Source organism: Enhydra lutris, unplaced genomic scaffold (genome assembly GCF_002288905.1).
Source record: "Enhydra lutris kenyoni isolate GAN:26980312 unplaced genomic scaffold, ASM228890v2 scaffoldscaffold4, whole genome shotgun sequence".
Classification (NCBI taxonomy): domain Eukaryota; kingdom Metazoa; phylum Chordata; class Mammalia; order Carnivora; family Mustelidae; genus Enhydra; species Enhydra lutris.
In genome coordinates, this window is record NW_019154088.1 from 15,587,178 (window position 1) to 15,609,985 (window position 22,808).

At 37.3% G+C, this 22,808-nt stretch overlaps 1 protein-coding gene across 12 annotated transcripts in view; it reads left to right on the forward strand.

Moving 5' to 3' along the window:
* The window catches only part of LOC111159463 (semaphorin 6D), a 598,866-nt gene that overhangs the window by 241,435 nt on the left and 334,623 nt on the right, over positions 1 to 22,808 (forward strand). For 2 of the 12 annotated variants that reach the window (XM_022521981.1, XM_022522012.1), the window contains exon 1: positions 4,650 to 4,740. The exons of 9 other annotated variants lie outside the window; for them this stretch is intronic. The gene's annotated coding sequence lies outside the window, so the exon portion shown is untranslated. Of the gene's footprint in view, positions 1 to 4,649; positions 4,741 to 22,808 lie in introns of those variants that run through there. One more of the 12 variants, XM_022522004.1, reaches the window with a different exon arrangement.

The following is a 22,808-nucleotide window of genomic DNA, read 5'->3' on the forward strand; positions in this document are numbered from 1 at the left end:
ACTGTGAGGTCTCAAAAAGAAAGAAAGAATCTTTCTTGCACTTAAATCTTTCACTTAAATCTTTGAAAATCCTTCACCAAGATACTACTAAGATTTTTTTTTTCAAAAGGTCACAATTACCAAGAGAAATTTGAATACAAGGAGGATGGTAGTTTCATTTCAAAAAGCATTCCAGGCACTAAGGAAAAAAAGGAAAAAAATACAATATCTCAGGAATGGTCTCAAGTGACAGGAAGTGTCATCCTCCAGCATTTATTGAGCACATACTTTGTGATGAGTCTGGAGATATACAGAAAAGCAAGTTGCTCACATATAAGTTGAACTTGGGAAAACAAAAGGAGGGTTGGACACCCTTCTGTGGACACCATCACAGGGGTGATGAATACCCTTGAACAGTTGTGAATGTGTTAGAGATTAGATGCAGACTGCAGTTTCAGAAATAGAGGAAGAAACATGTCTAAGACTTACAAGGGAGAGAGAAATATGGGTACTTGGCAGAATGAAGAAACGGAAAAGAGAACCTGTGATGCCCTCCCATGAGTAAGGGCACAAGGAGGCAAGAGATTATCCTCATCATCAATAAAGTCAAAGAAAATGACATGAAAGTGGGGGGTTGCCATAAATTTGGAATAGGGACTTTATAACGAACTTGGCTGTGAATATATTTCACTTGTTATTGGCAAGAAATCTGTGATGACAACCTATAATCAGTAAGAAATGTTGAGCTGAGGATTGCGTTGGGAGAGTTACATACAAACAAGTATTGAGTGGCATGTGGGAATTATTGGCTTGAAAAGAACAGAGCATTGAAAAAAGAGCACAAGACCACAATTAAACTTTGGAAGAGAACTACCATTTATGCACGAAGGAGATGGGAAGACCACTTTTTAAGAAAGGCTTTGGCAGACCTCAATTTAGAAAGGAAAGCAACTGTACAATGTTCCTGAAGATAAAGTCAAAAAGATGGTGGTGAATGAAGTCTAATATACATGAGAGGCTGAGCTCAAGAACAGAAATAGACAAAGAGATCAGGTCTTTGGTGATCTCTGAGGACTTTTTGTTGATCAAAATGAAATGCAACAAGGTTGTCTGACATAAAAGAAGTTAGTGGTAACGACATGGAGATAATTTAAAGTATATGCATTCAGACTGTTGAGCACATGACAGGGAAAAAAGAAAGAGGAAGGAGAATCATGATAAATTTATGGAACCTGCAGGAGAACCTACTGCTGGGACTCACATTTATTCTTTTCTTGACCTTCAGGAAACCAAACACTACAACTAAGCTCATCTATATATCATCACCTTGTATGCAACTTGTTCCTTCTTTTGCCTTTGAAATGCCACCATCCCTCTGATGCTCTGCTTCACACTTTGCATGGCAGCCCTGTGAAGTTAATCATAGCATCATGTTAGCTTTTAGACATTCACTTTATATAATACTATTTTGTATCTCTTTATGAGTCTCATTTGGTCTTTCTTAGGTATATATATGAACTATGTCATCTATGTAGATCACATGCTTTCCAATCTCTCTCCTGGGTAATCATTCCTAATCCCAAAATATGTTCCTTACCTGTGATTGACATTTAATGGAAAAATAATCACCTGAAAAGTGAAAGTCAGGTTAAACAGAGAAGGGAAATACAGAGCAAATAATGTTAGAAAGAAACTAAAGTGGACCTAAGTCAGAAGCAACAAAAATTGTAATGCAGATGGAGGGGATGGGAACAAGATGTAGTGAGAAATGATCAATGCAAAGACAAAAATGGAATGCTCCTGTTAAAACAAGCAAGATAAATGATTTGTTTTTTACTACAAAGGAATGCAGACACAATGTCATTTATATAGTAGTTTGATATACCATTTGTCTTTTAAATGTCTATGGGCAGGAGTTTCTTTTTTTAAGTTTCTTTTTTTTTTTAAAGATTTTATTTATTTATTTGAGAGAGAAAGAGAGAGCGAGTGCACGAGCTGGGGAAGGATCGGAGGGAGAGGCAGAGAGAGAAGTGGGGTCCTCACTGAGCAGGGAGCCCAATGTGACTCAGTCTGGATCCCAGGACCCCGAGATCATGACCTGAGCAGAAGGCAGATGCTTAACAGACTGAGCCACCCAGGTGCCCCTGGGCAGGAGTTTCAAATGCATAGCTGTGTCTTTCAGCTATAGACATTGCATGATTTTTGGCAACAGCAGATCCCAGTTGACTGAAAAAAAGAAAAAAAAAAAAAAACCTGGCCTTAGAGAACTCCATATGCTGGAATCATAGCAAATACATTTTATTTTTTAAATAAGGTTGATTTGAACATGTACCAAACCATAATATATTATGAATATCTGTTAATATGAAATATTTTAATCCAAGGAGTAAAGCAGAAAAAGCATTTGTAGTCTATCTAAGGCTGATTTTCCTATAGGTCCTTTGGTTGGGAGGGTTGGAGTGTAGGAGGAAACTGCTACATCTCTACACTGAGATCACCTATAACCCTAAATTCTTTAGGTTACTATTTAAATGTATGAATTGTGAGCATTTTCCTCCATGTTTACCATACAACCCTCATTGCATACAATTTCTAGCATTACAAAGACAGCTAAAATTCATCCTAATTTCATTCATTATATTGTAATGGGCATAAATAGCTTGGGAAGAGATTCTGAATGACTAGCATACCTTGCATCCACAGTATGTCAACAATATTTCCATTGAAGTTAGGTTAAAATCTATTAACAGTATTATTTACATAGTACACATCAAATGCTGATGTTTCCTATATTTGTTACCTACTTGACAGTCTTTGAGCCACTTAGAAACCTAAGGCTTCCCCTTTACCTCTTTTTCCTATAAGAGGAGTAGGCTATAACCATACTTCTGAAGGATACCCTTTGTGATGTACAGAAAAGGGAGGCTCATCTACCTCTTCCTTGTCTCTGCAGCCACAGAAAAATTTACACCTGCTCTGATCTACAAAGCTGAGCAGGAAGAGCCCTAGGCTGCAATTGGGGGTCCTAGATTCTTAGCCCCACTCTGCCACCAGCTAGCCATATAACCTATGCCATTTGATCTCCTATTGCTCCCTTTTCTCATTATTCAAAGGAGAGTAACACCTGCCCTAGATAGTTATTTTATAAGGAAACATCTGTGGGAGTGCTACCAAAAGTTTAAAGTTTTAAATATTACAAGTTGACATTGTTTGGGTTAAGAGCCACCTTCCAGGGTGGAAAAGTGCTATAGAGGTCTACATTACTGTTATTAGCCACAGCAGCAATGCCAGGAAAGGAAGTGTATTTGCCATAGACCTCCACTGCAACACAGGAATCATTTCTTTTGGGTGTTGATTCTCTGTATAAAAACAAAACAAAACAAAACAAAAACTTTGCTATGAAACAGGGAAAACACTGATGAGACACAGCAGGACTCTAAAACCCTGTAACACTAGGAATTCCAAATGGACTAGAGTTATTACTTATTGCTCCTTTCTTCCAAGTCATAGGTGTGTGTCCTGAGTAGCAATCTCCAGAACCCAAGCAGGAAAGCTACTCCCACTCTAACCAGCAGTAGTTACAGAGTGCACTGACTAGAAAATTATCCTTTTTTTTTTAAACCAGTGATAGTAGAAACTGCATTCCAATTCAGCAAATTGAAATGATTACTAACCACATGGAATGCAATGACACATTTATCACCTTGTAGCAATGTCATTTCCAAAGATGGTTACAACACTATCTCCCACCCCACGTTCCTCCTTTTGAGATGTGGAGTCTGTGTTGTATTCCTTCCTCTTGAAACTTATCAAGCTATTACGCTGTGCAATAGAGAACAGTTCAAAATGACTTTTGAGACTTGGGTGTAAAGTTTGCTCAGTGGAATTAACTTTTTTACAGAGTTACCTTTCATACAGTCTGCTTTAAAGTCACTATAGTGTGAGGAAGCCCAAACTAGCCCTTATGGAGTGACCACAAGTAGAGGTCTTGAGACTGCATGAACAGAGAGATGCCAAACCAGCTCCTAGCTGCTATAGCACCTGCTGCCTTGGGTCTACTCAACATCTGACTGCAGCATCACAAGAGACCCAGATGGAAACTCCCAGCTGAACCTTCCCAAACCGGGGGAGATAATAAAATTACTACTGTTTTGACCCTCTAAGTTTTGGGGTGATTTTTTAATACAGTAATAAATAACTGGAACACACTGATGAAATATTTTTTTAAAGATTTTATTTATTTATTTGACAGAGATCACAAGTTGGCAGACAGGCAGGCAGAGAGAGGGGGGAAGTAGGCTCCCTGCCAAGCAGAGAGCCGGATGCCGGGCTTGATCCCAGGATCCTGGGATCATGACCTGAGCCGAAGGCAGAGGCTTTAACCCACTGAACCACCCAGGCACCCCGACACTGAGAAAACATTAACATAAGCTCTTAAATAAAACTCTGGAAGAGGGTTTCCTATCAAAGTAATCACCAAATGTTAGCAACTGTGGAAGTCCCTCAGTTTTGTTTTTTTTTTTTAAAGATTTTATTTATTTATTTATTTATTTGACAGAGATCACAAGTAGGCAGAGAAGCAGACAGAGAGAGAAGAGGAAGCCGGCTCCCCGCTGAGTAGAGAGCCAGATATGGGGCTCCATCCTAGGACCCTGGGATCATGACCTGAATTGAAGGCAGAGTCTTTAACCCACTGAGCCACCCAAGCGCCCCTGAAGGCCCTCAGTTTTTCGAAGGTAAAGGGTTGCACTCACACATCAGGTAATTTTGGGAAATTAATTAGTAATGGCTACTTACTATGAAAATTTGTCTTCTCAGGACATGTGAGAATATTATCTTTTACAGATAACCCATCATTTCTAGACCAAAGTGGGCGCAAAGAGAGTAGATAATGATGACAAACAAACATGATCTAGAGGACAGCGCAGTGTCTTTGAGATGTGGTCAGAATCCCACCTGAGGCTCACTTAACCTTTTGGAGTCAGCCACACCGTTTTTCTGGAAGTGATCTGCACCTGGCTAAAATGTGACTGAGTATGCTGCTGTCTTGCGCATCAATGACTGTATCTTCAACCTTTTACCTTTGCCTATTTGTTATGTGCAGGACACTGAGGAGAAATTCAGAGAAAAATAACAAAATAACAAAATCTCGTGGAGTTTTTTATTAACACACACACACACACACACACACACACACACACACAGAGTTATTAACAATACAAAGTAGATTCTGACCTTCATATAAATAGTATGGACAGACGGTGGATGTTCAAAAAGGAGAAAGTTCACATTAGCTGGAATGAGAAAGGATGGCTTGTCAATGGAGATGGGATATATAAGCCTTATAGTTAGTGAAGTGTTGGGTTAGCTGATTTCCTTGAACTCCTTGAACTCCTCTGATACCCAGGATAAACTTTCAAGGATGGAAGGCTGCTTCTCCATCCTCATTTCTTCTTTTGTTTTTAATTAACTTATACTGTATCATTTTCCCCAGGGGTACAGGTCTGTGAATCATCAGGCTTACACATCTCATAGCACATACCCTCCCCAGTATCCCAGCCACCCTCTCCCTCTTCCCCCACTCCCAGCAACCCTCATTTTGTTTCATGACATTAAGAGCCTTGTTCCATCCTCATTTCTTTGAGTAAATATCACAACTACATATTGTCACATGGATAATGGGTCAAATGCTTAGTTGTCTCTGGAAGGAGCTGAACTAGTTTATTTGTTGGGAAAGTACAAATTTATGATACATCCAAGTCCTGTTTGTATCACAGATTTTTAAAATATATTTTTTATGCAATTTTCATGATATTATGTTATGATGCTCTCACTAAAGAAAACTTATGGAAAATAGAAAAAAGGGAAAGTAAGTAAAACTCACTCATCTCCCTACTGCGGTAATATGTCAACTCTTTCCATTATAACACGTACATATTAAGCTCAGGGTTTAACCATACCTGTGTCTATTTCACGTGTTGGTAGTTATAGTGTACATTAGTTTGTATTCTACACTTGTTCATTTAGCGTAGTACTGAGTGACTAGTACTAACTTCCTGAGCACTAATTCAGCAGCTGCATAATACTCCTTTCCACGTGTTACCTATTACTGAGCCATTTTCCTTTTGTAGGCTATTTAGATTGTTTCCAGCACTTTTTAATTTTTACTATTTTGGCTCAAATTTGCAACTTAAAAAAAAAAAACAGATGGCATTTCAGAATTCAAGGCATGTCCTTCTCCCCCTAAGCATATATTTGTGTCCTCTCTTCAAGCTCCATATACATGACAAATATCACTTGTTTCAAAAGAATTATATTCTTCTATATTCAAAAGATCATATTCCGAGGGGGAGGTGGCTCACCTGGGATACAAGTTATATCATGACAAAGGACTAAGAGGGTGGTCATTAAGTATAGGAGTACTTTGGACTCACAAAGAATGACTACCTCCCACTTCCCTAACACTAAAGGGAAATATACAATCCTTGTACAAGAGAAAATAAATTATCATGCACAAATGTTTTCCTTCCTACGTGAAGATTTCCTCCATTCATCACCCACTCTCTGCTCTTGATACTGTCTACCTGCATCTCAAGGATCAACCTTGTTGGTGTACTTCTCGCTGGCACACTGTCCCCTCAAACCCTGCTGGGGCACTCTTCACTTCCAGGAGAGGGGCTGACTCCTCCTTGGCCACTGTGAGGGTGGTCTGGGAGGAAAAACCACTAGCCTTGTGGGATGCTGGCCTATACCACTGGGGGTGTGTGGGATGGATGCTCTTTTCTGTGTGGATCCCCGACACAAATGTGAGTGTATTTGTGAATGTATTATCTCTAATTGCATTACTAATTTATACGTATACACAATATAAATTGTTCATACATTCCAATTCTTTAGTTAGCAAAGTGGGTGTTTAGACTTATTTTTCTTTTTGTTTCTTTTAAATTTTTATTAGATTTATTTTTTTAAGTTTTTCTTTAATTGGTTAGTTGCCATATAGTGTTATATTAGTTTCGGGTGTACATTTTCTTACATCACCTAGTGCTCATCACAACAAATGCACCCTTAATCTGCATCACCTATAACCCATCTCCCCACCCCACTCCCTCTGATAACAATCAGTTTGTTCCCTGTAATCAAGGGTCTGTTTCTTGACTTGTCTCTCCCTCTTTTTTCCCTTTGCTCATTTGTTTTGTTTCTTAAATTTTACATATTAGTGAAATCATATGGTCTTTGTCTCTCTTTGACTGACTTACTTCACTGAGTATTATACTCTTTTGTTCCATCCATGTTGTTGCAAATAGGAAGATCTCTTTCTTTTTTATGGCTGAATTAATACTCCATTGTATAGACATATAATATTTCTTCTTTATCCAGTCATCAATCGATAGACAGTTAGGCTGCTTCCATGATTTAGCTATTGTAAATAATGCATGTATCCCTTTGAATTAGTGTTTTTGTATTGTTGAGTAAATGCTCAGTAGTGTGATTGCTAGATTGTAGGGCAGTTCTATTTTTAACTTTTTGAGGAGCCTCCATACTGTTTTCCACAGTGGCTGCACCAGTTTGCATTCCCAACAGTGCAAGAGGGCCCCTCTTTCTCAACATCCTTGCCAACACTTGTTGTTTCTTATGTTTTTTCATTTTAACCATTATGACAGGTGTGAGGTTATATCTCATTGGAGTTTTGATTTGCATTTCCTTGATGCTAAGTGATGATGAGCCTCTTCTCATGTGTCTGTTGGTCATCTGTATGTCTCCAAACATTTGGAGAAATGTTTGTCCATGTCTTCTGTCCATTTTTAATTGAATTATTTGTCTTGGGATATTGAGTTTTATAAGTTCTTCCTATATTTTGGATGCTAGCCCTTTCTCTGATATGTCATTTGGAAATATCTTCTTCCATCCCATAGGTTCTGTTCATTATTTCCTTTGCTGTTCAGAAGCTTTTTATTTTGTTGAAGTTCCCATAGCTTATTTTTGCTTTTGTTTCTCTTGCCTTGGGGGACCTATCTAGAAAGAAGTTGGTACAGCCAATGTCAAACAGGTTACTGTTTGTGTTCTCTTTAGGATTTTTATGGTTCAAGTCTCACATTTAGGTCTTTAATCCATTTTGAATTTATTTTTGTGTATGGTGTGAGAAAGTAGTCTAATTTCATTCTTTTCCATGTTGCTGTCCAGTTTTCCCAGCAGCATTTATTGAAGAGACTCTTTTTCCCACTGGATATTCTTTCCTTCTTTGTGGAAGATTAATTGATCATATAATTACAGCCTTATTTCTGGATTTTCTCTTCTGTTCTATTACCTATATGTTGATTTTTATGCCAGTGCCATACTGTTTTGATTACTATAGTTTTGTAATATAACCTGAAGTCTGGAACTGTTATGCCTCCAGCTTAGCTTTTCTTTTTCAAGATTGCTTTGGGTATTCAGGGTGTTCTGTGGTTCCATATAAATTTTAGGACTGTTTGTTATACTTCTGTGAAAAATGCTATTGGTATTTTGGTATGGATTGCATTAACTGTGTAGATTTCTTTGGGTAGTATAGACATTTGAACAATATTTCTTCTTCCTATCCGTGAACATGGAATGTTTATCCATGTGTTTGTGTCATCTTCAGTTTCTTTCATCAGCATTTTATAGCTATCAGAGTATGGATCTTTCACCTCTCTGGTTAAGTTTATTCCTAGTTATCTTATTATTTTTAGTGCAACTATAAATGGGGTTGTTTTCTTAATTTCCCTTTCCGGGGGCACCTGGGTGGCTCAGTGGGTTAAAGCCTCTGCTTTCGGCTCAGGTCATGATCCCAGGTTCCTGGGATCGAGCCCTGCATCGGGCTCTCTGCTCTGCGGGGAGCCTGCTTCCCCCTCTCTCTCTGCCTACTTGTGATCTGTCAAATTTCCCTTTCCGCTGCTTCATTATTAGTATGTAAAAATGCAACAAGTTTCTGTACATTGATTTAGTATTCTTTGATTTACTGTATCCATTTATTGGTTCTAGCAGTTTCTTGGTAGAGTCTTTTAGGATTTCTACATATGATATCATGTCATCTGCAAATAGTGAAAGTTTGACTTTTTCCTTGTTGATTTGGATGCTGCTTATTTCTTTTTGTTGGCTAATGACAGTGGCCAGAAAACAATGGAGTTAGAGCGAGGGTGTCAGAAATTAAACATAATGTCGCCTACCTTGCTTACAATAGTGTTTCATGGAAGCAAGCTGCAAGCGGAAATACGTCATGTGTATTGTAGTGAATTTGAGAACTCCTGTTTTGAAATACTCAGCAAAGTGATAAGGAATTCAATAGGCCCAATCCATTCTAAAATACATTTCCTTTCTCGAAAACTTTCAATAATTCCCACTTGCATACAGGATAAATTCCAGAAATCTCAGCATGGCACCAAAGACTGCCATGATCTTTTCCTTGTCTACATGCCTGCCCTCTTTCACCAGCCATATCGCCATAGGCACCCCATGCTGTAACCATATGGACCTACATACAGTTCTCCATTTATGTCATGCTATTTGTCAAGTTATTTCCTCCAGTGGAATATATCACCCCAGTTAACATGCTGGCACTGCTATTCATTTTTCAAGACCCTCTCAGCTCTGTCAGCCTTTCCTTTTTGAAGTATTCTCATCTAGCATAATTGTTCTTTTTTTCATGTTTGCCTCTACTGAACATGCCATACACTTGCTATTACACTTCTTTCTCTATTACTATGAACTTAACTTCTGTTGCCCCTAAATTACTGCACGCTTCTTGTAGGCAGAGCTTGTGCCCTGTTTGCTTTAGGCCTCTGATACTGTTCATGGTCCAGATAAGCTCTTAATGAGTTTGAGGAATTAATGACCTGGCAATTTATCTGGATCTTAAAGCCAACATGCAGTTTTTGTGGTTTTTTGCTTGTTTGTTTTAAAGATTTTATTCATTTATTTGACAGACAGAGATCACAAGTAGGCAAAGAGGCAGGCAGAGAAAGAGAGGAGGAAGCAGGCTCCCCGCTGAGCAGAAAGCCCAATGTGGGGCTCGATTCCAGGACCCTGGAATCATGACCTGAGCTGAAGGCAGAAGCTTTAACCCACTGAGCCACTCAGGTGCCCCGCCAGTATGCAGTTTAAGGTAGATCCCACACCTATCCTTTCTAAACTATATGGAACATTTCCATCTCCAAAAGAATGTGCCCAATGTTGCCCTCCCGGTGTGGGTATAAAACTAGAAGGCACTCTCAGAGAAACCAAGAAATCCACCCAATTATACTGCATTTTTGAGGGTGACATAAGGTACACTTGCCATAGATGTACTAACATTAGCTTCATCTGCCTTGCTGAACTTGTTTTGTACTTCTTTTATACACCGTGCCTCCCTTCCATCATTCTGTACTCCTTTCTACAGATCTCAAACCCAGGTATTAATTCCACTGTATCATGAATGCTGGGCCATGATCTTTTGTTTATACCCGTGTAACTAATAAATGGAGAAGAGCTGGCTCTTTTCCAGTAAAAATAATCTGTGTATGATCTGACTCATCTGACTGGTCAGGCTGCGGGTGGTGGTTGCTCTGTGAGGCAGAGTGGTATGTGGCATGACCTCAGTAACGCTTAGGAGAGCTGGTTACTGACATCTAAACCATTAGCAATGGGGCACACTCTTTAAGCAGGTGGTTCTTGAAGGAGTAGTACCTGATCAGTAACTTGTTTCTCAACCTGAAAGACTGTTGGAGGTGAATAACATTTGTTAAATAAAAAGGAAATGAAATCTGTTAATCACAATATTTTCTCAGTAGCATAGCCTCACTGTTGTGAGGAGAAAGAAATGAGGACTCTGGGTACTTAATATGGATACCAGAGAAGGGAAAAGTTTGCAGAGAAAAACAAATAGAGCTGAAGGAAGAGCCTTGCTTTAGAGGATAATCACTGTGGAGAGACCTGTGTTGCCTGTAGAAGATATCTTTTTCCAGGGAGAACACAAGAGTCTTTACCTTTGTCATGGGATAACTTCTGCTAGTGCCTCAAACAGAGGGACATGGCAAATCCTTTTCTCTTTCCTCTCTGGACTAATCTCACAGGGGTCATGTTGCTTTGTCCATCCAGAATCTAAGAAATAAGCAGATGAAAACTCACCCTCTGCCCCACTCATTGCTTCTCTTGTGGTCAAAGAGAATTCTGACATGCGCAGCCTTTGACTCCCTTGTCTGCAGGTTTTGAAGAGAATGTCATGAAGCAAGAGAGGTCTAGACAAGACATACTTCCTGTGAAGATGCTTCTTAATTTGAGCTGATTCTCCAAAACCAAGAACCTGGTAATTTATTGAGGAGTGGAGAAAAATGTCAGCACTCATATTCATGTATTATTTAAAAATAAAGCATAGATTAAGCTTTACTATAATTCAATATACATAGCAGATGAGTTGATGAACATACATATACTAGAGATATACTTAAAACAATATTTTACTAATGGAGTACATAATAAAAACTGTGGATGTCCATTGCACTAAACAATAGTAAGGTATATGTACCCAGAGCCAAAAGGATCTGACTGGAGAAAGCGTTGCAGGATCCTACAAAACAATTCATTGCATTTAGCCATCTGCCTAAAAAGGCAGGTTCCGTCTCCCTCCTAGAATCATGGGCAGGCTTCCGCTTACAGATTGCCTTGAACCTGGCTGACCCAGTTCATGTGCATTGTGTTTGCCCATTTATGGGCTGATATGTGAGCAACTGAATTGCATTATTTATAAGGAAAACAAAGTATCCTCACCACATACCTCGTCCTTCATGAAGAATAGGGCTTCGCATCATATGTAGAATTTGAGATTCTCCATGCCTCCCTGACAGTGTCTTGTTACTGTCTCTTATCATACATCCTGGTCTATCAGGGAAATAACATGAATTTTTTAAGAGACTGAACACATATAATGCAATAGAGCACAATTTTTCCAAAGGAGTTATTATAAAGCTCTTTATTCCTTGTAAGAAAATCCCTAAATACATATTTATAATATGTATTAGAAGTCTCTGAATACATATTTAGATGACAAGTTATGTGTTTAGCTGTCCCAGAGTACTTATTTTAAAATATTACAAAGAATTAAGGAAACTCCAAGAGACATATCACAGTTTCTACAACTAGCAACCCAGAGAAAGTTGCTTTGAGGAGTGGCTGACCTCTTGTGCATAGGGGACTGTTTAGCACTGTTTTAATTGTCTTTTAAGAATAGGATTAGACATGAAGCAAGTAGAACAAATTCATTGCTGATTGCGCAGGCAAAGAACCTCCCAAGACAGGCTGATCTTAAAAATGCACATTTAATAAATCAGATAACCCCAGATAAAAGAACCCCAAATATCTAACTCATTCAGTCCCTGTTCGCCTTTCTATGCCAAGATTATACAACATAATTTCCTTCTTTTCATGCATCCATTCAAGACATACGTATTTATATGATGCACTAGATGATTTGGGGAATGATAGCGGCCACCCATCCACCCCGGTATGTTCATCACAGATATTCCTGTGTTCGTCAGTGTCATTTTGTTAGTGTTTACAGACAGTTCGTCCCTAAAGCAGATCACCGTTTTACTGTGAGTTCCCTGGAAGGGATCCTCTGGGAGAGAATGACTTAGAGGAGGTAAGTTCTGTCCTCAGAAACTGCCTCCTCCTGGCCATGTACATTCCAGATCACTTCACACCTTTATGGGCTTTTCAGATGTCTGGATGTTTGTCTGTGTGTGCTGGATATTTTTTAAGATGACCTCAAGTGTCCAGCCTAGTTTATAATACTTACAAAAGAGAAAAGGTAGTATGATATAAGGGAAGGCAGTATTGAATCTTAGAATACTGAGCTAAAAGGCATTATCTAATCCAGGGCCTTCTCAGTTGAAATATGAGCGTACTGGTGATACCCAGCAAGGTTGGTGACCTTCTCAACAATAGGCCCATATCTACTGGGGGAAAACAAGACTAAGAGGAACCGTGGAATGTCTTGTGTTCTCTCCACCTTTTGCTGCATCTCTTCCTGACAAGGCACACATCAGTCCCTAACCCCACAAGTCTTCAGAACCTTATTTCCTTATGCAAAGTAGTGGGATGCCTCCACCTTCAACACAAGGAAAGATAAGTGTTATAAAAGCATGTCGCCCCAAAAAATGCTTTTCAGAGAAAATGCTAATGAAGCACTTACAAGTGGTGATGCAGAGGCTCTCCTGATTCTTTTTGCACAGAGTGAGATATTTGTTCCTGGTCTGCTCAAAGCATGAAGGTATAGAAAAATGCATGGTTGTCGAAAGATTGAAGGGAAAATTGTATGCCAAAGTGCATGTTACCAAGGAGAATATCAAAAGCTTCCTTAGACATATCCCCTGATGTTTAAGAAGTACTTGATCAGAGTCTTGGCTAGGATTCATGGACATAGGATGCTGTTGGAGCCACCAGTGTGGTCCAGCTTGCAGCTGCTTAATACAGCAGGGCTCTACAGGTATCATTTTCATTCTATAAATGTATGCATGGATGGGCCTGGGTTGTGATACGATGGTGAGAAGCTGGGAAAAGATTGCTGGAAAGAATAGAGTTAATGGGAAGCAGATGGCTGTCCCTCCCCCCACAAACCCAACTCACTTCTCCTTCCTTGCTTGAACATTTAATTTAGACATATGACCTGGAATTTTAAGACTTTGGAAATTCATCTGATTTAAGTCCTCCCTGTGTTCTCACTGTTGCCCTTACCCTCTCTACTCTTTAGATTTTGAAAATTCTATCAGATAAATGGGTGTATGAGGCCGAGAGTGGGAGGAGGGATTGCCTATAGAAAAGCTGGAGGGGAACTTGTGAGGGTGATGGAAATGCTTTTGGACTTGACTGTGGTGGTCATTGAACGGTATATAGAAAGCAGACACATTTTATTGTATGTAAATTATACCTCAGTATAGTTGACTTAAGACCAAAACCAAAAATTGAACTGTCATTCACCCCATTGTCCAACTGATGACTTCTTTTTGCGAAGGCCACTAGGACTTAGAATTGGTGCCCTTGTTTTACGCACACATAGACCTTCTGTCACTACTACCTATCCTAGCTTGCTACCTTACTTACCACTCAGATCCTGAAGGCCTGGCCCATGGCTTTCTCTTTTCTCTTCTCTGAATTCTCCATAGCAACAAGCACTATGTTAAAGAAATACCTATTGACGATAGCAGTGCTGAAGCAAATGAAAGAATGGAGCTGGTCAATGTCACCCAATCATATATAAGACAGTTGTCAAATTGCTTTTAAAGGGATTAGTTAAAAACTGGATTCAAAGTCAGATGACTTGTATTCAAGCCCCAGCTTTGACACTTAGCCCCTATATGATTTGGGAGTTCACTTTTCTGAGCTTTATGTCTTTAAGTGGAGGTATAAGAAATACTTGTTTTAACTACCTCTTCAGGAGATGAATCATAAAATTATATGTAATTAGTGCTTTTATAGTGTGCAATTAGTCAATAATAAACATTTTTCTTCTTTCATTTAAGAAAATACCGACATTTTAAGGAAAATGAATTTTCATTTTTAAACATTAATAAGAAAGTTTTTTTTTTTTAATTTTTAAAATATTTCTTAAAGCTCCTGGAAGAGTTTTATTGCATGATTATGCGATCAAGCATGAAAAAGTATTTTAAGTTATAAATAGCAAATTGTTTGATCTATTCTGTATTTTGGTATATTTTGGAAATGGTTACTTAGGTTATTACCATTAGTAATTTTTATTTGGTCTACTCAAAAATAAATGATTTCAATTTCTGTTCAGTAATTTATTAGGTTTATCAATATCAAATAATATTTACTAAATGACATATGGACACTCTGACATTTTTTTTTAAAGAGTTTATTTATTTATTTGACAGACGGAAATCACAAGTAGGCAGAGAGGCAGGCAGAGAGAGAGAGGAGGAAGCAGACTCCCTGCCGAGCAGAGAGCCTGATGTGGGGCTCGATCCCAGGACCCTGGGATCATGACCTGAGCCGAAGGCAGAGGCTTTAACCCACCGAGCCACCCAGGTGCCCCCACTCTGACATTTTTAAAATGAGTCTATTTACAGTTGAAATCATTCTCATGGGTGGCTTTTGTTTGTTTTAGTTGATTTTTTTAATGATCCCATTATTTTTTACATTCATCATTCCTTCTTTGTAATTTATTTAAAAAAGGAAAAGTAAAGCTTATACTACAGCAGGCAAATTTCCAGATTCGTTATCATTTCTTGTTTTAAACTTGAAGTTATTTTGAAAAGAAATCTGTGCTTTTTCAACTTTGTTCAGAATCTAAAACAACGTCAATGTTTGCCAAGTTGGAAAGTAAAATATTGGGAGAAAATTTAATTTCCAAGTTCCCAAAAGGTCACGTAGAGGCAAATGAAGAAGATAAATTTAATTAATTTATTTTAAATAAAAATGACTTAAATGCCCTTTAGAAGAAAAGCACCATTTCAACAAATGTGTTTTAAACGGAAGTGGTAATTTCTATCACTTTGGGAATAGATATGAAAAAAAATAAATCAACAATGCTAAGCCCACATAATCTACAGTGAGTCAGTAGAGGTTATGACAACAGTGGCCTGAAGGGTACAAATCAGCTATTAAAATATCTGAGTTCATTATGTGCACAAAAGCTTTGTATCCTACTAAGAGGAAAGAGCTGGGAATGGTACTTAGGGCCTCTCTCTGTTTCATGTTCAGAGAAGAGTCCGATTTTAAGTAGTAACAGCACGTCTGCAAGTATTTGGTTTTATTCCATGAACTAAAACAAATAGCCCCACTTCACAAAGAGGAAGAATCAAATGTCACTGGTTTGATGTATTTCAAAACATCTTGCTTTATCACAGGAACCACTTCTAACAACTCTTTTCAAAAAGATGGCATAGGAGGGGATCAAGAGCCCAATGCAAGTCCCATCCTGTGGCCAGAATTTCTGACAAGCCATACACAAACTTGAACACTATTGCAGATGAAGCTGTAAGGTAGCATGATCCTAAACAAACACGTGTTGGAAATAGGAGCCCTCCTCAGATGAAGCCCAGAGAGCCATGCTCTTTACAAAGCTCATTCCCTATTGATGATCTCTTTGGTCATGAGTATCTGACATCCCAGTCATTTTGCTCACAAATGAGCAAAAACCTGCTGCTACCCAGCTAACGCTCTTAAGAAATGCAAGATCTGTAATGCAGTCAGTGGAGAACAGTATAGCTTTTTCATGCATTTAATGAGCATTTATAGAGAGCGTGGTGGTTACATACTAGGATCTTTAGTAGCATGATTCAGGTATGAATCAAAGACTATGAATCCCTGCCTTCTTGAAGTTTTATAATACACCTCAAGAGCTTATGGTCTAGTTTTGGCAATGGAGTTCTTGCCCATTAATGATCCTTAGAATGAAGTAGCCTTTTTTCCTGCAAGTAGCTTAATTTCTAAGGTTATTTTTCAACTTGTCATTTGTTGTTCCCTGGTTTTATTCCTCGTACCAGAATATAATCTTCATTTCACAAATGTGTATTGAACACTTTTTGCTAAGCAAATTTCTGGGGCATTAGATAGATCTCTGTTCATAAGGACTACTTGTCATATATGAAGACTACCCAGCAAGAAAGCAATGAGCTATCTTGAGATGAGGCTTTGAGGATGCATTCATAGCAGGAGCTCACTGTCCTGTCATGCAGGTGTGTGCACACACACATGCACACATAGTTTTCGATTCTCTTATTTATACCTAGGACATGCTGATGTTTATATGATAGGATTTTTATTTACCTCAGTCTCCTTTTATGCCACCCTTTTATTTGTATTTCTGTGAATAGGGAGAGACCCTAGTAGTGCTTTTATATAACCATAAGTTTTCATAAAATTGGTGAAAAGAAAATATTTTATTGATTTTCCTTAAGAGGGGCCCGTCACATTATATATACTTTGGCCTGTTCCTTGCCACAGAAGTGGTCTCTCCCATCATGATAAAGATGGTGATGATGATTAATAGCTAATGTTATTGGGGTTATCGTGGGCTTACTGGGTGCCATGTACAATAGTAAGTGCTTTGTCTATGATCCCATTTAATCTTATTGTTCATTAGGACCTCAGTAACATTGATGATATAGAACTAGCAGCAAGCTTGAGAAACCAAGGGTGTTGGAGACAGCAAATTTTGCCATGACCTACTCCCCACAATCAAAGAATTGGGGGGCATTTCTTACCATAGGGTCCATAGATTTCTGTGATGTTCATGGACAATGCAGAGGCCCATCAATATGGATAAGAAAAAAAAGAAAGAAATGCATCTCTAATTTCACTAACTCTAACTGAAATTTAGCATTCCTCCTATTATGAATGCAGGATCCAAATCTGAGTTACATTAGCAATTCTTTTTGTCACCAATAGAAATTAAAAATATTTTCATAATACAGTTGCTGCAGGTATCTGGAAATATTATTTATGATCAACACTGCTTCAGATTTGGTAATTATTAGACATGCTGCTAGATTTTTAAAATGTTTTAATAAAGAAGCACATATATTACAGTAACACAATTATTTTAAAAAGTATTTTGATAAATGTATTTCAGAATAATTGGTGTCCTTTGCTATGGTTATATGAATTTAATAACAATATTCTGAGAAGTGTAAACAAATTCCACCAGACTGCCAATAGAAGCCATGTCACAAAATAAAAAGATAAAGGATCCCTGCACATTTCCACTTCTAGTGATAATAAGGGACAAAGACTGTATTATTCACCTACCTTAAACAATGAAAAAAAATAGCCTATTAAAAAAATCAGTTTTAAGATATTGAGTAATAGGCAGTATAAGACAATGATACCTATGGGAAGTTAAAAAAAAAAAAGATGCAAGCCCTACGATGGTCTCAGCTTACTGACTAAAGAATTTCCAGGAAGGGGCTGTAACTTATCCAGTAATTTCCTTGAACTGAGGAGATGGAATTGAGAATTCAGGGAGGCCAAAGAGACAAGAATTAGCAAGGCAGAGTACTGGAGAGGAGAGAGTTGCATAGAGAGAGGATTTTAAAGATCTCCAAATTGTTCTCCTTAAGTCTTCTACTTTGTTCTGCTCAGCACAAGGATGTGATGAAATCACTACATCTGGAGAAGAAACCTATAAAAGATCAGGTGAAACAGACACAAGAGATTATACAGGGCTTGTTAAAATTTTTGTTCCTTCCAGACAGAATGGAACAACCCTGTAATACATGGAGCATTGAGTAGAGTACTCAGAATTGTATTGCCTTAATAGCAGTGAAAAATTAGCTCTGAACTAAAGACTACTCTGATTTTCCATACCAAAGTTTATAGGTAATCCTTGAAAATCTCATCAAGTAATTTGTTTGAGTGTCAGAATGAAGCTCAAACATATGAAAAAGAATATACAAATATCCAGCATCCAAAAATATAAAATTCATATATTAAGCATCCAATAAAAATTTTCTCAGACATGCAAAGAAGCAGGAAAATACACCCAGTATAAGAGAAAATATTAATCAATACAAAAAGACAGAAATGACCCAGCTGTAAGAATTAGCATACAGGGATATTAAAAATATATTCCATATGCTCAAAAAAGTAAAAAAAAAAAAAAAATGAACACATTAAAGAGAGACATAGAAGATATTTAGAAAGACCCAAATAAACCATAGAGATAAAAAAAAAAAATACCTGAGATTTAAAAGTGTAGGATGAGGTTATCAAAAGATTGGACACTGTGAAAGAAGAGGTTGGTGAATTTGAAGACATGGCAGTAGACAATAACCACAATGAAACACAGAGAGGAAGAAAAGCTGAAAAATGAAAAACAATATCAGTGAAGTATAGAAAAATTTCAGTCAGACTAATATATTTGTCATTGGAGTCCTCAAAAAAGAGAAGGGCATAGAAAAATATTTGAGGAAATAAAGGTGAGGAATTAACATATTTGATGAAAAATATAAACCCAGAGATCCAAGAAACTCAATAAATCCCAGGCATAAAAACATGATGAAAACTAAACCAACACACCAATGAATATAATCAAATGGCCAAAACCAGTAAGTATTAAAAAGAAAATCTTAAAGGTAGCCAAAGGCACAGTCCATACAGAGGCAAAAAAGATAAGAATGATTGCAGACTTCTCTCTGGAAACAATGTAGGCCAGACAGAAAAGCAAGGTACTAAAAGAACAAAATTGTCAGCCTAAAATGTATGCTCACCAGGAATATCTCTCAAATACAAAAACCAAAATAAAGACCCTCAGAAAAATACTGAAATCTAAATCTACACAAAGAAATGAAGAGCATTGGAAATGGTAAACCTGTAGGCATATATTAAAATATTTTTCTTATTTTTAAAAAATTACCTTTAAAATATAATTATTTAAAGCAGAAGTAACCATGACATATTGAGGGGTTTTATAATATCTGTGGTATTAACATGTATGACAAGAATAGTGAAAGAATGAGAGAGGAGAAATGGGTGTATACTGTTGTAGTGGTCTCACACTCTGTATGAAATGGCATAACGTTACTTGAAGTTCTGTATTTCAAAGATGTATATACTATAATCCTTTAAAGCAGTCACTGTAAAAAAAAAAAAGGAGGTAAAGCTAATAAGCCACTAATGTGTATAGTGAAGAATAATTTTAAAATATATTCAAGTAATATTAAAAAAAGCAGGAAAAAGGGACATCTTAGTCTGCTCAGGATGCTATAACAAAATATTATAGACTGGGGGCTTTAAACAACAGAAATTTATTTCTCACAGTTCTGAGAGCTGGGAAATCCAAGATCAAGAAGCCAGCCAATGCCTGGTTTCTGGTGAGAGTTCTCTTCCTGGCTTGAAGATAGCTACCTACTTGCTATATCCTCACATGTCCTTTCATTTGTGCGAGCATGTAGAGAGGGGGCAGGAGATCTCTCTTTCTTTCTTTCCTTGTAGGGGCCACCTAAAAAGGCCCCTCATAAGAGCCCCATCCTCATGACTTCATCTATGTCTCCCAAAAGCCCTATCTCCAAATACCATCACATCATGTGTTAAGGTTTTAATATGAATTTGGTAGAGGAGACACATAACAAAGGGCAAAAGGGAATAAAGAAAAGATGGGATATATATAAAACAAAGAAAAGCATGGTAGATTTAAATGAGATGATACCAGTAATTACATTGTACGTGAATGGTTTAAACACCTGATTAACAATGAGAGATCATCAGATTGAATAAAAAAGCATGATCCAATATATCCTGCCTGTAAGAAAATAAGAAACTTACTTAAAATATAAAAACATAAGTTTGTTAAAAGTAAAATTATACAAAAAGTTATATCATGATAAAACAACTTAAAATAAAGCTGAATGGCTACATTAATATTAGAAAAAGAAAATGACCGAGGATAAAGAGTACCATTTCATAATGACAAAGAGGTCAATTCATCCAGAGAACATAACAATTTTAAATATTTCTGCACTTAAAAACAGAGCTTCCAAAAATGAAACACAAATATGGAAGTAACAAAATTAGAGATTTCAGCAACCCTTTCTAAATAAATAATAGAAAATTATTACGCTAAATTATTACACTAAATAAGGACATAGAAGGCTTAACTCTATCGACTAATCTCACCTAACTTATATTTATAGAGATCTCTACCCAATAATAGAAGGATTGTTTTCAAGGATTGTTTTCAAGTTTCCCATAAATATCAAGGGATATTTATGAAGATAGACAATATTCTGACCATAATATAGCCCTCTTTAATTTGAAAAGGATTCAAGACATATTAAATATATTCCCTGATCACAATAGAATTGTTAGAATTCAATAACAGAAAGATCTGGAAAATCCTGAAGTATTTGGAAACAAAAAAGCACACTTCTAATTAACTCATGTGTCAAAGAAGAGATCAAAAAGGAAATTAGGATGTATTTTTAGCTGAATGAAAATAAAAACAAGACAAATGAAAATAGGATGATGCTATTACAGTGATTGGAGGGCAATTAATAGCCCTAAAACACCTTTACTAGTAAAGAAGGATGGCCTAAAATCAATGGCCTAAGTTTCCACCTAAAGAAACTAAAGGGGCCGGGAAAGAACAATTTAAATCAAAGTAAGCAAAAGAAATAATAAGAATATGAGCCCCAAACAACAAAATAAAAAGTTATGGTAAATGATATCAATTAAAATGTGTCAGGCAGACCCTGAGGTAAGCCCCACTGATTTCTGTCTTTCCTTCCCCTTGAGTGTGGGTGGGACCTGTGACTTGTTTTCTAGCCAAATAAATATGGCAAAGGTGATGGGATGTCATTCCTATACTTAGATTATATTATATGGTAAAGATGATGGGACTAACTCCCATCATAATGTTATATAAAACTGTCTTAGCGGACTTGAACCAGAGACTCTTTGTATATGCTTAATGAAACGAGTGGCTATGTTGAAGAAACCTGTGTGGCAAGGATATATAGACAGCCTCTAGGAAATTCTGGTGGCCACTACAACCTGAGAGTAGACTTTAGCCAATAGTCAATAAAAAGCCAGCCCCCTCAGTCAAACAGCTACACAGAAATGAATTCTGTGAACCTGAATAAGCTTGGAATCAAATTCTTTCCAGTTGAGCCTCCAGAGGAGAACACAGTCCAGGAACTCCTTGATTGCAGCCTTATGATATATTTTGTAGGACTTGCAGGTGGTTTGAATGTGGATGGAGTTGAAGGAGGCTCTGAGAGAGGAGAATCAAGTATGATCTAGTTTGATTTGACACAGGGTGCATTGTGATTTAGGAGGCTAGGAAAGAACCATGGAGTAACAAATGGATAGTGAGCATGGCTATCAAGAATTCTGTGATGACTGTACTAATTTTGAAATGCCTGTGATACCTGCAAGGGGAAATATATAAATTTAAAAACTTGTAAAATAACCCCAAAACAAATGATAGATTTTTCTCTCTTTTTCCCCTACAGCCTTCCACTTAAACCAATATTAAATTTTATTAATAATTTCTGTGAAAACTCTATTAGGTTTTATTTAAAAGGATTTCATTTCTGTGGCAATATCAGAGACAACTATCTGGGGGAAAAAGTGGAGTAGTAGAGAATATACTGTATTTGGTCCTTCTTCTTCAATTTTCTAAATAACACATGAATTTATGAAATAAAATCCATTCCTTAAAAAATCAATTCCACTAACTCCTCCACTGACCTTTTAAGCTCTCTAGATCCTTATATTCAAATCCCCATGTCGGGGAGCTTTAAAATCTTACATAAAGACTAAGAAAAATGTCTATTTTCTAGGTTTTGTTAAGACATAGTGAGGTGAGGTTAAAATCTTCTAATTAGCCATCCCACAGCTGTGTCTTCTCATTTGCAACCAAATGACACTCAACCAAAAGGAGGAATTCTCCTGTGAATTCTCAAAAATTATTTAGAATTACTTAGAATCTAATTTTTATACCCAGGGAGCCTTGTAAGAAGGAGTCAGGCTCATTACTGCTTATCAGAAATTACTTTTTTGCTTCAAGTCCTTTTTTACCCTGAAAGGCCAATTTTGATAAGAAGTAGAGATCTGAGTCGATGAGAGGGGGAAAATCATTGCAAGCAGTGATCAATGGAACCCGGTTTGCCAGGCTTATTTAGAGTTGCCAAGAAATCTTCTGGCCAATGACCAAATCTTACGAAATAATAAGTACCTTACTCTAAATGTACTTTGAAAGCAGTGAAGGAAAATCATATTTCTGCCATGATTAAAGCTATATCATGATGCTGTATGCTTGAGGACAGATATAAGAAGGAGCAAAGACAACTGAAAATAGGTGATTTGTTAGTGTTATG